Consider the following 16683-nt stretch of genomic DNA (forward strand, 5'->3'; position numbering starts at 1 on the left):
TCTGTCTCTGCTCAAAGGGCACAATGGTAGTAGCTGCAGAAGAAAGTTGGAAGATCTTCCTCTCACGAGGGTGTAACAGAACACAGCGAGCGGCATTTGTCTAATTTTTTTTTTAATACTTTGAGTTTGGATGCTGTCCGTTATCACCTTTTAGGACGCTTTGAAAAGACACCCACTGCAAAAAGTTCTTTCAAAGACACGCCCCAATGAAAGGGTTTAAATATAAACTGGTTGCTCTCCAAAAAGAACGTCACACTCCTGGCCACCGCTTTTTTTTAATGCGATCTCAAATCCAAAAAGCTATTCTAAGTCCTTCCCCACCACCACCCCATGACCTTTTTGACCTTTTTATACGGAAGTTGAACCATATTTTATTTTATATATCTAAGATTGGAACCATATGCACATTTTTTAATGAACCTCATTGAACACAAGACCTATATTATAGCAATAGCAATAGCACTTACATTTATATACTGCTCTATAGCCAGAGCTCTCTAAGCGGTTTACAGTGATTTAGCATATTGCCCCCAACATTCTGGGTACTCATTTTACCGACCTCGGAAGGATGAGTCAACCTTGAGCCCCTGGTCAGGATCGAACTTGTAACCTTCTGGTTACAGGGCTGCAGTTTTACCACTGTGCCACCAGGGGCTCCTATAGCACATGTCTCTGTGGTTGCCAGGAGTCGACACCAACTTGACAACACAACTATAATGCTCCAAATATCAGTTTAAACTAGTATTTAGGTCATGTATAGAGTGTTGGTTTTGTGATTATTTTAGCAAGGTGCCAACAAAAAAAGCTACCCATGCCAGTTACAGAATAGAGTGCAGAGTTTGGTTGTTGCAGTTATTTAAAGAACACATATGGAGATTGTTGTAAAATCTAAATACTAAGTTGATTTATTGGTGAAGTACATTTGAGATAAGAAAGATCTATCTATTGGCTACATAATGAATAGGTAGGGAGAGAGAGAGATGTTTCCACCTTCTCTCTAGGAAGAAAGGAAGCGGACTGACTCACCACAGGAAGTACCTGAGGAGTCAAGGCAGGAGTCATAGAGGCAAGCAAGGACATGAAGGAGACCCTCACTAACTACCTCTACCCCCAATGCTCTTAGTGGTCATTAGGATAGTTGGTGCGAAAGGTTAATGCGTTGGAACTCCATATCCAACATAGAACTCCCATTCAGATAAACAACCTCCCCTCAAACAATAAAGGAAGGCACTGGGAGAGTGCCAGGATGTCAGAAAAGACATTGCAATGGGTTTACTTTTGGAACATCTCCCTTTTAACAGTGTGCGCTGGGAAAGCATATGTTTTGATGAAAATGACTGTATATGTGTTCATAAGAACAGCCCTGCTGGATCAGGCCAAAGGCCTATCTAGTCCAGGATTCTGTTTCACACAGTAGCCCACCAGATTCCTCTGAGAAACCCACAGGCAAGCAGTAAGGGCATGCCCCTTCTACTGCTGTTGCTCCCTTACAACTGGTATTTAGAGGCATTTTGCCTCTGAGTCTGGGAGGTGGCCTATAGCCACCAGACTGGTAGCCATTGATACACCTGTCCTCCATGAATTCGTCTAAGCCTCTTTTAAAGCCATCCAAGCTAGTGACCATCACCGCATCCCATAATTCCATTATTTGCTGTGCAAAAAAGTACTTCCTTTTTGGGGGCCTAAATTTGCCAGTCTTCAGTTTAATGGGATGATCCCTGGTTCTAGTGTTGTGAGAGAGGGAGAAAAATTTCTCTGTCCACTCTCTCAACTCCATGCATAATTTTATACACCTCTTTTCCAAACTAAAAAGCCCCAGATGTTGTAGCCTTTCCTCATAAGGAAGGTGCTTCAAGCCCCTAATCATCTTGGTTGGTCCTTGGTTGCAGAAGAAGGTCCTCTTCTGCACCTTTTCCATTTCTACAATGCCCTTCTTAAGATATGGTGACCAGAACTGCATGCAGTACTCCAAATGTGGCTGCACCATAGTTCTGTATAAGGGCATTATAATATTAGGATTTAATTTTCAATCCCCTTCCTAATGATCTCTAGAATGGAATTTGCCTTTTTCACAGCTGCTATGCACTGAATCTACACTTTCAAAGAGCTGTCCACCATGACCCAGATCTTTATCCAGGTTAGTCACTGACAGCAAAGACCCCATCAGTGTATATGCAAAGTTGGGGTTTTTTGCCCCAATATTCATCACATTACACTTGCTTATATTGAAGCGCATTTGCCATTTTGTTGCCCACTCACACAGTTTGGAGAGGTCATAAGAACAGCCCTGCTGGATCAGGCCCAAAGCCCATCTAGTCCAGCATCCTGTTTCACACAGTGGCCCACCAGATGCTGCTGGAAGCCACAGACAGGAGTTGAGGGCGTGCCCAGGGGCGTAACTACAATTAGGCAGGGGGAGGCCGTTGTCTCGGGGGCCCCCGCCTTGGGGGGGCCCCTCAGAGGCTCTCCCCCACCCGAACTTCCTTTTGAAGTCATTGAAAATTTTTTTCCTTCCTAGCGAGAGAGGGGCGGGTGTGAGGTATGATCCCCCCCCTCCAGCCATGTTCACCTGGCACTTCTATAAATAGCCCAGGATCTCGGCGACATCTGCCTACGTCCCCCTCTCTGCAAGTGGGAGTCTAAAGTTTACCTGTGCGGCGGCTGGGAGCCGGTGTGTATGTGAGTGTGAGAGAGGGGCGGGGACAGAACACTGAAGCAGAGGGCAGAGAGAGCAGAGCCAGCTGCTCTGGAGACCGCTCCGGAGGGGGCAGGGATTTTTCTCACTCATAGCTCGCGCGGGAAGGTGTGTGTTTGCGCGTGCGCCTCGAGTGCTGTGCTGATGCTCTCTCCCCCCCGCCCGCCTTGCAACACTGCATATTTGCTAGTGGGGAGGGCTTGGCTTCAACCCCCGCCCTGCCTCGCCTTCCCACAAACCCTTCCGCTGTCGGGTCTTGCAGGGTTAGTGAGAATGGGCAGCGGAGGCACGCTGCCGGGCTTCTTTCACACCGTCTTGCCCAGGGGGCTGAAGCGACCCTCCTTGAAATCTAGGGGCGCGCCGTGGCCAAGGGGTGTCAGGACCCAGGAGTGGCTCCATGCTGCGGTTCTAAGCGGCGCGCTGGCTCTCGGTTATGCCCAGCGAGATGCAGGCGCCACGTCGTCGAGTGGCGCCACGCTGCGGAGAGCCTGGTCTCTGAGTCTCCCGCCCCCCGGGTGTCTCCTCGGGGCGAGGTGCCCGCCTAGCCTAGGAATGCGCCTGTCCTCAGAACTTTTTCTCCGTCTGTCCCGTCTCCCAAGAGATGCTGCGATCGGGTTTCACACTCTGCTCGGTAATCCCAATGCAAAACGGTGTGCAAGTGTAGCGTAGCGGCTGAGCTACGAATCGGGCAGCCAGCCTCCCCTCCCCACTGAACTTACTAGGTGGTGGCCTTAGGCAAGCCACTCCCTCGCAGCCCTCCATCTTCAGTGGGGGGTGGGGTGCACAATGTCTTAAAGAGTCGCTGTAAAGGTTACCAGAAGAGAATCTGTGGCTGAAGCGCTTCTCACCCTAACAGTGTTAAATGAGAGACTGCTTTCGGGCCACCTAAAAAGCGCTTCCTTTTGAAGTCATTTTTAAAAAAATTTCTCGGCGGGTGTGTGTGGGGGTGCCATTTAAGAATCTTGTCTTAGGGCCCACTCCAACATAGTTACGCCCCTGGGCGTGCCCTCTCTCCTGCCATGACTCCCCCGCAAGTGGTACTCAGAGGCATCCTGCCTTTGAGGCTAGAGGTGGCCTAAAGCCCTCCAACAAGTAGCCGATGATAGACCTCCTGGCAATCAATGGCTGGTCCTAGACTTCCTGGCATTCAATTTCATGGAGTGACCCCTGGTTCTAGTGTTGTGTGAGAGGGAAAATAATTTCTCTCTCTCCACTTTCTCCACACCATGCATGATTTTATAGACCTCTATCATGTCTCTCTGCAGTCATCTTTTTTCTAAACTAAAAAGCCACAGGTGTTGTAGCCTTGCCTCATAAGAAAGGTGTTCTAGGCCCCTGATCATCTTGGTCTGCACCTTTTCCAGTTCAATAATGTCCATTTTTAGATGTGGTGACCAGAATTGTACGCAGTACTCCAAGTGTGGTCGCACCATAGTTTTGTATAAGGGCATTATAATATTAGCCATTTTATTTTCAGTCCCCTTCCTAATGATACCTAGCATGGAATTGGCCTTTTTCACAGCTGCCACACATTGAGTCAACACTTTCAATGAGCTGTCCACCACGACTCCAAGATCCCTCTCCTGGTCAGTCACTGACAGCTCAGATAATAAGAACATAAGAACAGCCCTGCTGGATCAGGCCCAAGGCCCATCTAGTCCAGCATCCTGTTTCGCACAGTGGCCCACCAGATGCCGCCTGAAGCCGCAGGCAGGAGTCGAGGGTGTGACCCCTCTCCTGCCATTACTCCCATGCAACTCAGAGGCATCCTGCCTTTGAGGCTGGAGGTGGCCCACAGCCCTCCGACTGGTAGCCGTTGATAGACCTCTCCTCCATGAAGTTATCCAAACCCCTCTTAAAGCCATCCAGCTTGTTGACTATCACAATATCTTGTGGCAGAGAATTCCACAAGTTGATCATATGTTGTGTGAAAAAGTATTTCCGTTTGTTGGTCCTAGACCTCCTGGCAATCAATTTCATGGAGTGACCCCTAGTTCTAGTGTTGTGTGAGAGGGAAAATAATTTCTCTCTCTCCACTTTCTCCACACCATGCATGATTTTATAGACCTGTATCATGTCTCTCCGCAGTCGTCTTTTTTCTAAACTAAAAAGCCCCAGGTGTTGTAGTCTTGCCTCATAAGAAAGGGGCTCTAGGCCCCTGATCATCCTGGTTGCCCTTTTCTGTACCTTTTCCAGTTCAACAATGTCCTTTTAAAGATGTGGTGACAAGAATTGTACGCAGTACTCCAAGTGTGTTCGCACCATAGTTTTCTATAAGGGCATTATAATTAGCCATATTATTTTCAATCCCCTTCCTAATGATCCCTAGCATGGAATTGGCCTTTTCCCCAGCTGCCACACATTGAGTTGACACTTTCAAAAGCTGTCCACCACAACCCCCAGATCCCTCTCCTGGTCAGTCACCGACAGCTCAGATCCCATCAGCATATACTTGAAGTTGGGGTTTTTCGTCCCAATGTGCATCACCTTGCACTTGCCAGCATTGAAGCGCATTTGCCATTTTGTCGCCCATTCCCCCAGTCTGGAGAGATCCTTTTGGAGCGCCTCACAATCCATTTTGGATTTCACTACCTGAAAGAGTTTGGTATCATCTGCAGATTTGGCCACATCGCTGCTTACCTCTACTTCTAGATCATTTATGAATCAATTTAAAAGCACTGGTCCCAGTACAGATCCCTGGGGGACCCCACTTCTTACTTCCCTCCATTGTGAAAACTCTCCATTTATACCTACCCTCTGTTTCCTGTCTTTCAACCAGTTAGCAATCCACACATGTACTTGTCCCCTTATCCCATGACTGCTAAGTTTCCTCAGGAGTCTTTGATGAGGAACTTTGTCAAAAGCTTTTTGGAAGTCCAGGTATACTATGTAAACTGGATCACCTTTTTCTACACACCTGTTGACACTCTCAAGGAACTCTAAAAGGTTGGTGAGGCAAGATTTACCTTTGCAGAAGCCATGCTGGTTCACTCCCAGCAGGGGCTGTTTTTCTATGTGCTTTACAATTTTATCCTTGAGGATGCTTTTGGAACTCCTCACAATCTGTATTGGGCTATTATCAAACTATTTTCCTGAATAGTTAGTGGCATCCGAAAATTTGTCCACTTCGTTGCTTACCAAACTTCTAGATAATTTATGAACACATTAAAGCGCACTGGTCCCAGGACAAATCCCTGGGGGACTCCACTTCTTACTTCCCTCCATTGTTGAAACTGTCCATTTGTTCTTACCCTCTGTTTCCTGTCCTTCAACCAGTTAGCAATCCACATATGAACTTGTCCTCTTATCCCATAATTGCTAAGTTTACTCATGAACCTTCGGTAGCGAACTTTGTCTAAAGCTTTTTGGATATATAGTATATCAAACGGGTCACCTTTATCCACATGCTATTGACACTCTCAAGGTTCATTTGAGATTCACTCAATTCACTCTTGAGGTTCACTCATACACTTTTGAGGTTCATTTAAAAGTGAACCTCACATGCAAATACAGATAGGAAGTATAGTACTATACGTATTGAACACAATGTCTGAATAACTGTAGGTGCATTCACTGTGCACAGATTGTATATGCATTGAACATGATGTGCAGGGGCGTTACCAAGGTTGGAGTGGGCCCAGAGACGATTTTAAAATTTCTTTACTTCATGAGCTGAGCTTCAGTGAGTGGGGGACTCACTGAAGCTCAGCTCATGAAGTAAAGAAATCTTAAATGAGGCTGAATAGTGGTAACAAAAAATGTATATATATATACATAACCTATGTGCCACAATAGAACATCATCCTAAATTATTTTTTAAAAGGTTTTGTAAATTGTGGACGATGCAAGTCATTTAATGGTACTATAGAAAGACATGCTGTTCTGGTAGCTCCAGGTCTTAACACTCACATCAGTTTCAGAGGATGAATACAACTGAAGGAAGCCTGTATGTGTGTGTGTGGCTGGGGGAGTCAGTCATGTGACTTGCCTTGGTGGGGGCAAGGCAGTGGGCCCCCAGACAACTGTCTCCCCTTGCCCTATTATAGTTATGCCCCTGAGATGTGTGAACAGGACTGTGGCCTAAGACATTTTGGTGCTTGAAGCAAAAGATCCAACCACTCCCCTGATGCCAACATTTATTCTTTATGTACTATGTATTAATAAATACATAACATATAATTTGCTGTCCTTACTCTCCAAAATCTGGTACCTGAAGTAGGCTGCTTCACCCTGTTTACTGACAGCGCCATCCACTGAGAGACGCAAATATTAGTGTCACATGTATGAATCATATGATTATGACAAAGCCTTCAGAACATTAGGATTCAAATGCTGTATGTATGTATGTTTGTATGTCTGTATATGCCACTTTTCAGCCCAAAGAGCCCTCGAAGTGGTGTACAACAGCCATAAGATACAATTTAATCAGTGTTCTGTTTGGAACATTAAGAGATGTTTTTTAACAAACAGCTTGTAAACTAGCAAACAAAAAGTCACAGTATAATTAGTATTATATAGATATGGCATTTTATTTTATGCCCAATAAGTCCTCTTAGGCCATTTTGACCTTGGTAGTTTGTTTTCATCTTGGGCTCCTCGTTAGGTTAGTTAGTCTTAGATAGATAATATCGTTTGCCACTGCCTTTTTTCTTTTAATCAAGCATCATGACAAAAGCTAATAATCTGAGCAAGGTTGTATACTCAACATCTTCACTCTTCTGATCCAAGGAAGCTAGAACATTGTACATGGGAGCCTTGGGCTGTGACCTGCAACTTAAGCATACTCAGATTCTCAGGACAAAATACATTATTTCACCCGAGGTGAGGAGGCTCCAATTGTGTGTTGGGTGTGGGGGGTATGTGGCAGGGATTATTAACATTTTCAAATCTATGGATCCTCCAGATCTTCAGGTAATACCTGTGTGTGATATAAAAACAAGGGCTGACATCCAGACTAAATTATTAAATAGTACTAAACAGTTATTCTAAAGGATCACTACATTTCAATAGGACTTCCTCTAGTGCAGGGGTTCCCAATTAGTTTTACTCTAGATGTTGCTGAACTACAGCTCCCATAATCCTCAGCCAAAATAAAATGTTGCTGGGGATTATGGGAGTTGTAATTCATCAACATCTTGAGTACCACTGGTCGGGAATCCCTACTCTACTAAATTTAGTCAAGATGTTTGAAACTTTAAATTTTTAAAAAAATTATTTAACATTTTTATACTGCCCCAGTCTTACATCTCTGGGCAGTTTACAACAAAACAAAATAAATGACAACAAAGGAGGACAAATAAATTAGTCACAAAGGAGGACAAATTAGATCTGTACTTATCCAGATGTCTCCATTCCCTGCTTTTTCTAAATAAATAATAATAATTTTAATGTAACATATGCTCTTTGGAATAGGTCATAGGTGGGCATCCCAAGATTCTCTTGTGCTCTGCTTTCTAGAGAGGAAGTAGCACTTCTTATGTGGGATGGAGGGCAACTTTGAAAGAGGCAGAAGAGGCCCTAATCTGGTGATTTCCACACAAGCCAGTAGTGTAATATGAAGGATATATCCTCCTGCTGAAAAAATAATCCTCTGTTTTTGTTGGTCTTTTAAATTGATAAGCCAAGTCATACATTATTGTTGATAATGTAACCGCTAACTTGGCAAAGAGGCACCTTTTAATATGGTGATTCTCTTTATTTAGCAGGGGGAGAGTAACTGGCTCTATCCATCCCCAGCACAGTACCTCCAATGACTGTTGCTGGTATCTATCTAATGTTTCTTTTTAGATTGTGAGCCCTTTGGGGACAGGGATCCATCTTATTTATTTATTATTTCTCTGTGTAAACTGCCCTGAGCCATTTTTTGAAGGGCAGTATAGAAATCGAATGAATGAATGATTCTTATAATAAAAGTAGCATCTTGATCACCAGAATCAGGCTGTTCACAAATACACTAGGGAGGTAGAGATGCTGCTTCTTAAAAATGGCATCATCACATACCCTTGGCCATATTGTGAACTCAGCAGCAACAAGGTATGCTCCATATAAACCCATATTTATATAAACCTAGCCAGAGAGTGTATGTTTTTTCTGTATTGGATCCCACAAGTAGCCAAGTTCTTTTAAAAATTAAATAAAGAAGTGAATGAACAATTCACCCATGGTACAGGATTAAATACACACAGGTGGTACACTCATTATGGACACCTTAAGCTGCTAGGTAGTACAATATTTTGTTGGTTTCTGTTGATTTTTTTTTCCACTGAGTTCACAGCCTTGTAGCAATCTTGTATTTATTACCCTAACATCTGAATCACTAGGCAAAAGTGTCTGTTAAAATTTAATGTCTGTTTCAAGTGGTGTGTATTTATGTGCACAGGAATTTTAACAGCAATAATCTTTCAGTGTCAATATTGATTGTCTCCATGCAGGAGACCTTGCTGGCCTTAATTGTAGGCAAGCCTAGGATTTTCATCTCTGACTTGTATAACTCAACTGCGTCTTGATTGGAGTACCTTTTCAGACAAACATTGCAGACCCTAGAGGACTTCAGTACTATTGGTAAAGGGCCCATAAAATCTCAGATAAGATAAAAACAGCTATGAAAGTAATCTTCATTGGCCACAAGTCTTACGTATATATTCCCAGAAAGATGGGAGGAAGAGAAATTCACAGAAACCCTGGTCTAACTAAGCATGATTCTTTTTTCTTTTTGCTGAAGTTATTTTTCTAGTGGTTCAGTCCAATTGACCCCCCTGCCTAAGGAAACTTGTCACATGGTAAACCCTGTGCATTAACCACACAATCAGTCTTTCCAAGCCTTCTGTTGTCACATTCATGTATTATTTGCCATAGTTCTTTGCCTGTCTGGTTGCTGTAGCCAGGCCAGACAAATGTTCTTCCCTTCCATTTCTCCTTAGCCTTTGTGATCCTCCTTCTTCAAGCTTCTTGTGTCCATTCACTCCCAGTTAGCGTGGTTTTCTCCATGCTACTCTTGGCTCTTGAACCATGACCCTGAATAGTGTGAGTGCCTGCTTACATGATAGTTACGATGTCACAACCCTCACTTTTCTTGTTGAACACTCTCATGAGAATAACGGAAGCCTATTTCAGTAACTAGCACTTGGTAGGGTTGCAATGAAGGCCTTGGAAAGGATATTTAGATGCCGTGATGTGTCTATACCCACAAAAATTAGAATCGTTCAGACAATAGTTTTCCCCGTGACACTCTAAGGATGTGAAAGCTGGACTTTGAAGAAGCAAGATAAAAAAAGCATTGACACTTTTGAACTTTGGTGCTGGAGAAGACTTTTGAGGAGACCATGGACAGCCAGGAAAACAAACAAATGGGTCATAGAACAAATCAATCTAGAATTTTCACTCACTCACTCACTCTATCATTTCAGTAACTATTTACTAGCTATAGAAATTATTGTCCTCACTCCAGAATGGCTGCTCTTGCAATGCCTTAGCCCTGAAGACCAGAGGATCTTCAAGTATTTTTCTCCAGTCACAATGATGCTGTCATACAGGCCCTAGATGGATATCTTGATTCACTGTTTAATATTGTATCAGAATGTTTTAAATTCTCAGTTAACTCATGAGCCTATTGACAAACAAGGGGGTGCCCTGAATGAATTGAGTGCAACTTTTGCACACTTTCTGCCTTTTCAAATGAGATAATTAGACATCACGTTCTCCTTGTTTATTTATTATTTCTCTCTGCAAACCGCTTTGGAAATTTTTGTTGAAACGCGGTATATAAATATTTGTTGTTGTTATAATCCAAACATTGGCAAGAAATTCCTTAGAATGAAGGGTCTGACTCTTGAGAAAACAACTGAAATTGCCAGGAGAATGGAAAGTGTTTTCTGGCATTGTTTACATGCCTTGCTCCTGCTTGGCGCTCTGTGTGTGGCATCAGAAAGTCAATGGTATATAGAAGAAAGAGCACAGGACTTGGACTGATTAGACTTGGGTTCAAATTGCTGCTCAGCCAAGTTCATGGACGTGATTTTGGACTAGTCACTTTAACCCTATCACTGTACACATGTATAGGTGTTTGTACACGTGTAGATTTTTTGTGTGAATGACTATACATGTGTTCATTTGAAAAGTGGACCTGGGTACAAGTCCCCTCAAATGCAGGGTGCAGATAGAAAGTGTACTACTGACTACTGTATGTGTACTGAAAAATAGGTTGCTTACCTGTAACAGATAATCTGGTAGTGATCCAGTGACGTTCACAAATAGTGGGTTCTGCACCTGTGCAGACCACTTTGGGTAAAACTTGTTAGCTCCTCAAGACACCCCCAAACACCGGCTGCACATGCTTCACGCCCATTATTATTAGCAGTTTGACGTCCTCCTATTCAGTTTCTATTGGCCGACAACCTAAATAAGAACATAAGAACAGCCCTGCTGGATCAGGCACAAGGTCAGGCTCAAGTCCAGCATCCTGTTTCATACAGTGGCCCACCAGATGCCTCTGGGGAGTCCACAGGTATGTGCATGCCCTCTCTCCTGCTGTTGCTCCCCTGCAACTGGTGTTGAGAGGCATCATGCCTCTGAGGCTGGAAATGGCCCACAGCCACCAGACTAGTAGCCATTGATAGACCTGTCTACCATGAATCTGTCTAAGCCCTTTTTAAAGCCATCCAAGCTGGTGGCCATCACCACATCCCATGGCAAGGAATTCCATAGTTTAATTATGCAGCGTTTGAAAAAGTACTTCCTCTTGTTGGTCCTAAATTTCCTGACCTTCAGTTTAATGGGGTGACTCCTGGTTCTAGTGTTGTGAGAGTGGGAGAAAAATTTATCTGTGTCCACCCCTCCACGCATAATTTTATACACCATGTCTCCACTTAGTCGCCTCTTTTCCAAGGTAAAAAGCCTCAGATGCAGTAGCCTAGCCTCTTAAGGAAGGTGCTCCAGGCCGCAGATAATTTTGGTTTCCCTCTTCTGCACCTTTTCCAGTTCTACAATATCCTTCTTAAGATACAGTGACCAAAACTGTACACGGTACTCCAGATGTGGCCACACCATAGATTTGTATAAGGGCATTATAATATCATTTTTATTTTCAATCCCCTTCCTAATGATTCCTCTTATGGAATTAGCCTTCTTCACAGCTGCCGTGCACTGAGTCTACATTTTAAATTAGTTGTCCACCACGACCCCAAGATCTCTCTCTTGGTCAGTCACTGACAGCTCAGATCTCATCAGTGTATATGTGAAGTTGATGTTTTTTGCCCCACTGTGCATCACTTTACACTTGCTTACATTGAACCACATTTGCTATTTTGTCACCCATTCCCCCAGTTTTGAGAGATCTTTTTGGAGCTCCTCACAATCTGTTGTGGATTTAGTTAGGTTAGTGAGCCACCTAATGGCGCAGTGGGAAATGACTTGACTAGCAAGCCAGAGGCTGCCAATTCGAATGCCCACTGGTATGTTTCCCAGACTATGGGAAACACCTATATCTGGCAGCAGCAATATAGGAAAATGCTGAAAGGCATCATCTCATACTGCGTGGGAGATGCCAATGGTAAACCCTTCCTGTGGTCTACCAAAGACAACCACAGGGCTCTGTGGTTGCCAGGAATCGACACTGACACTCAACAGCACACTTTACCTTTAAATAGTTTAGTGTCATCTGCATATTTGGCCACTTCGCTGGTCACCCCAACTTCATAAGTATACTATGTCAGCCGGATCACCTTTATCCACATGCCTGTTGACACTCTCAAATAACTCCAAAAGGTTATTGAGCAAGACTTTCCCTTGCAGAAGTCATGCTGGTTCTCCTTCAACAAGGCCTTTTCTTCTATATGCTTAAGTATTTTGTCCTTAAGTATGCTTTCCATCAATTTACCCAGCCTCAAAGTTAAGCTGCCCAGCCTGTAATTTCCCGGATCCCCCCGGATCCCTACAAGCAGTTCTGGAAAGCTTATGTGTAATGTCTTCTGCTGCGTAGTCCATAGACCCTGCAGGTGAGCCACCCAGCCCAACATGGAGGCATCTGTAGTCAATGTCACTGTGGGTACTGGTGTCTTGAATAGCAAGCCATGTAGAAGATTTGTCCTGTGAGTTCACCATTGCAGCGAGGCTTGTACCCCCGCTGGAATATGCAAGATCATGTTCTGCGGCTCTATACTGGGGCAAAATACTGATAGGTACCATAATTGAAGTTTTCTCATACACAGTTTTGCATAATCTACTGTTAATGCTCAGGAAGCTATCAGGCCTAGGAGTACCTGGACTGTTTGTGCCTTTTGTTGCGGTTTCACTAGAAATGTCCGAACTAATAGACCTATTCTTTCGAAACAGTCCTCCGGCAAGAATGCCTTTTGACATTCCATATCCAACACCGCCCCTATGTACTGAAGTTACTTAACTGGATTCAGATGTGACTTTTCCCAGTTGATTTGAACTGCTTGGTCATTCAATAAAGTTGTTACACACCGTATCTGTGATAGTATCTGGCCCTTTCCCCCCTCCAGTAAGGAGCCAGTCATCGAGAAATGGAAGGATGGGCAGACCCTGGGTCCAAAGGTAGGCTATGATCACCATCATACATTTTATGAATATTCTCAGGGCTGTTACTAAGCCGAAGGGTAGTATATTGTACTGATACATTCTCTTGCCCGCTGTGAATTGTAGGTATTTCCTGTTATTCTCCTGTATGCCGATATGAAAATAAGTGTCCTTTAGATCCAATGTTGTGATCTGTATCTCTTTGTGTAGAAGTGGAAAGATTGCCTGTAGTGTTATCATGTGAAACATTTTCACATCGACATACAGGTTCAGCCAGTGAAGGTCCATTATTGGGCATATGCTACCATCCCTCTTTGGGATTTGGAAGTATTGGGAATAAAAGCCCATCTGACTGCAAGCCCATTGTACTGGAGATATCGCCTTCTTCACCAACAGTGTTGTGACTTCCTCCATCAGCATGGATGTCTCGGGAGTATTTTATCCCTGTGAACTCTGGTAGAGTAATGAATTCTATTGCATATCCAGTCTGGACTATTCTTAAGACCCACTGGTCTGATGTTATATGGTGCCATGCTTGTGCATGACTTGCCAGTCTGATGTTGTTGCTGGCACAGGCCAGTGAGATGTTGGTTCTGGCATTGATGGAATGTGTTGTAGTCATGCTGTTTCTGCTCAACGCTGATGGTATAAGTTGCCATGGCGACCAATCAAAGACGTTGCTTGGCCAGTTGCGTGGTCTTATTACGGCTGGCCTGATTTCCTTTGTTCTTTGTCACGAATGGATTTCAGTTATATCTCTGAAATGGCCTTCTAAACTCTCTGCAATCATTTTGTCAGTATGAGTTCTGTCTAAGTTGGTATGGCTGATATCATGTGCCAGTAAATTTGGGTGTCGATGTGAAAGTTTGTGCTGTATTCTTGGATTTTTCCTCAATAGAGGAGTCTGTCTCCTCACAGAAAAGTCCCTTGCCATCAAATGGCAGGGCTTCTATCCTTTTTTGATTATCCTGCTGTAAGTTTATCAAATGCAGCCAAGAGTGCCTTCTGAGCATGACTGCTGATGTCAAGGTGCACGATTCAGACTCAGCAAAATGTTTTGCATTGCTAAGTTGTTGTCGGGTAAACATGGTAGCTTTTACAAAGGTGCCCTCAAATTTCTTTTGAAAATCTTCAGGTGACAATGTAGAGCATTCTTCAAATAGCATTTCCCATAAGGAATATGTGTACTTAGACAGGTGTGCCATATAATTGATGATTTCAATTGAAAGGCATGCAGTAACATAGGATATTTGACCTAATACATCCAACTGGGATAGGAGTCTGGGAATGCTCCTGGATCCCAAACTCTCCCTGGTTTCTCAGGTTGAGACTGTGGCCAGGAGTGCTTTTTATCAGCTTTGGCTGATATGCCAGATACGTTCATTCTTGGAGGGTAGTGACCTTAAAATGGTGGTACATATGCTGGTAAACTCTAGGCTTGACTACTGTAATTCACTCTATGTGGGGCTGCCTTTGTACGTAGTTCTGAAACTACAATTGGTACAGAATGCGGCAGCCAGACTGGTCTCTTGGTTTACCCGAAGGGACCATATAACGACGATTCTAAAAGAACTGCACTGGCTGCTGATAGGTTTCTGAATGAAATACAAAGTGCTAGTTATTACTTACAAGGCCCTTAACGGCTTAGGTCTAGGATATTTAAGAGAGCGCCTTCTCTGTTGTGAACCCTGCCGCCTATTAAGATAATCTGGAGAGGTCTGACTACAGGTGCCGCAAACCCATTTGGTGGCAGCTTGGGACTAGGCCTTTTCTGTGGCTGCCTCAGGGCTTTGGAACATGCTCCCTGCTGAAATAAGAGCATCTTCTTCTCTGTTTGCTTTTAGGAGGACTCTGAAGATGTACTTGTTTTCTCAGGTCTTCAACTGAGATTTGATTTTAAAATTTAATGTGTTTTTAACATGTTTTTGTTTAATTTTTATCTTATGCATTTTAAATGTGTTATATTTTATGTTTTAATTCTGTACACCGCCTAGAGATTTTTATACTAGGCAGTATATAAATCCCATAAACAAACAAACAAACAAACAAACAAACAAACAAACAAACAAAAACAAACAAACAAACACTTACGCCCCTCATCAGCTGGTGTTGTGTGGTGTTTCCTGCTTTTTGAGGTAGAGACACAATCTATTATTCGGTTTCTGGAATTTGGCACTAGATGTTTCATTTGATATTCATTCTCTTCTTCTTCTTTAAAATTTTTGAAGTGGGTGTCCAAGTTTGGACGACCTCCCAAGCTGACTTCGCTGCTTTTGTGATCACTGGCAACTTGGGTAAATATTCAGGTTGTATACCCGTAGTCTTTTCATAATGTTGTATACTGGGTCGTCCAGCTCATTAGTCTTCTGCTTAAGATCCGGGCCCAGCACACCAGCCATCTTTGCAATTTGTTGATGGTAGGAACGCATCTCCTCCGTTGGTGATATGGAAGGAGTGGTTGGAGCATTCTGATCTGGATCAGAGTTGTGCTCAGTGGACTCATCATCTGAGGTTTCAGAGGCATAATCATCTTCTGAAGACACCACCAACACAACCGCATGTGTGCTTGTAGATGTGTTCGTCCATGTGGCAGTGCTCTGGCGCACAGGTTCAGTAAGTTTGCTTGGGCGTGTTGGCCTTTCATTGCTTTCAGATTAAGAAATGGCCCTATTAGAAGGAGCACAATCAGACTTTGAGTTATTGTCAAAAGAATTTGTCCTATCAGTAATAGCCTTATCTGGTTTCTTCATCATAGCTGTTTGGGTTGCAATACTACAAGGTAGAGATATGGTTTGTGTACCCATGACATATACTGCCCTTGGTTCAGCAGGTGTTTTAGTTTGAGTGGACATAGCCACATGAAGTCGTGATGGAGGAATAGTAGGTGGAGGCAATAAATTTGTTTGTATAGCTGCATCTTGGTTTCCCAATTGTGGAGCTTGTTGGGCAGTAGTCTGTACTGAGGCATCCTGATTGACCAGTTTAGTAGGTATTACCTGAGTCACCATCTGCACAAAGTGTGGAGTCACTATTCTTTGCATCTTCCAAATCGTGAATTGCTTGTATTCTTCTGATAAAATGGGAGTTGTGGTAGTAGAAGCATCTCCCCAACCCCCCACAGGCAGCAGCCAATGCAGTGGGGTGGTATCTTATGCATATCCTGAAGTCATAGATGGTGTCCACTGGTGTTATATGCTCCAGTTCATCAACATTCTCCACATCTAGCCCAAGGCTTAGGAAACCTTTGAAAGTGGTTGTAGAAGGTGTAATTTCACTAGAATCTAGTAGCGCCATAATCTTTATGCACTGTTGCAGGATCTAATGCTGCCTAGGCATCGAGTTTGGCATTGAGTTAGGTATTGAATGTAACTGGCGATAGACCTCCAGGCTTTAATGCCGAGGATGTCGCTGTTGATAGCGGTTGATGTGGAGACTGCTGTGGAGTAGTCATT

Source organism: Hemicordylus capensis, chromosome 1 (assembly GCF_027244095.1).
Source record: "Hemicordylus capensis ecotype Gifberg chromosome 1, rHemCap1.1.pri, whole genome shotgun sequence".
Lineage (NCBI taxonomy): Eukaryota > Metazoa > Chordata > Lepidosauria > Squamata > Cordylidae > Hemicordylus > Hemicordylus capensis.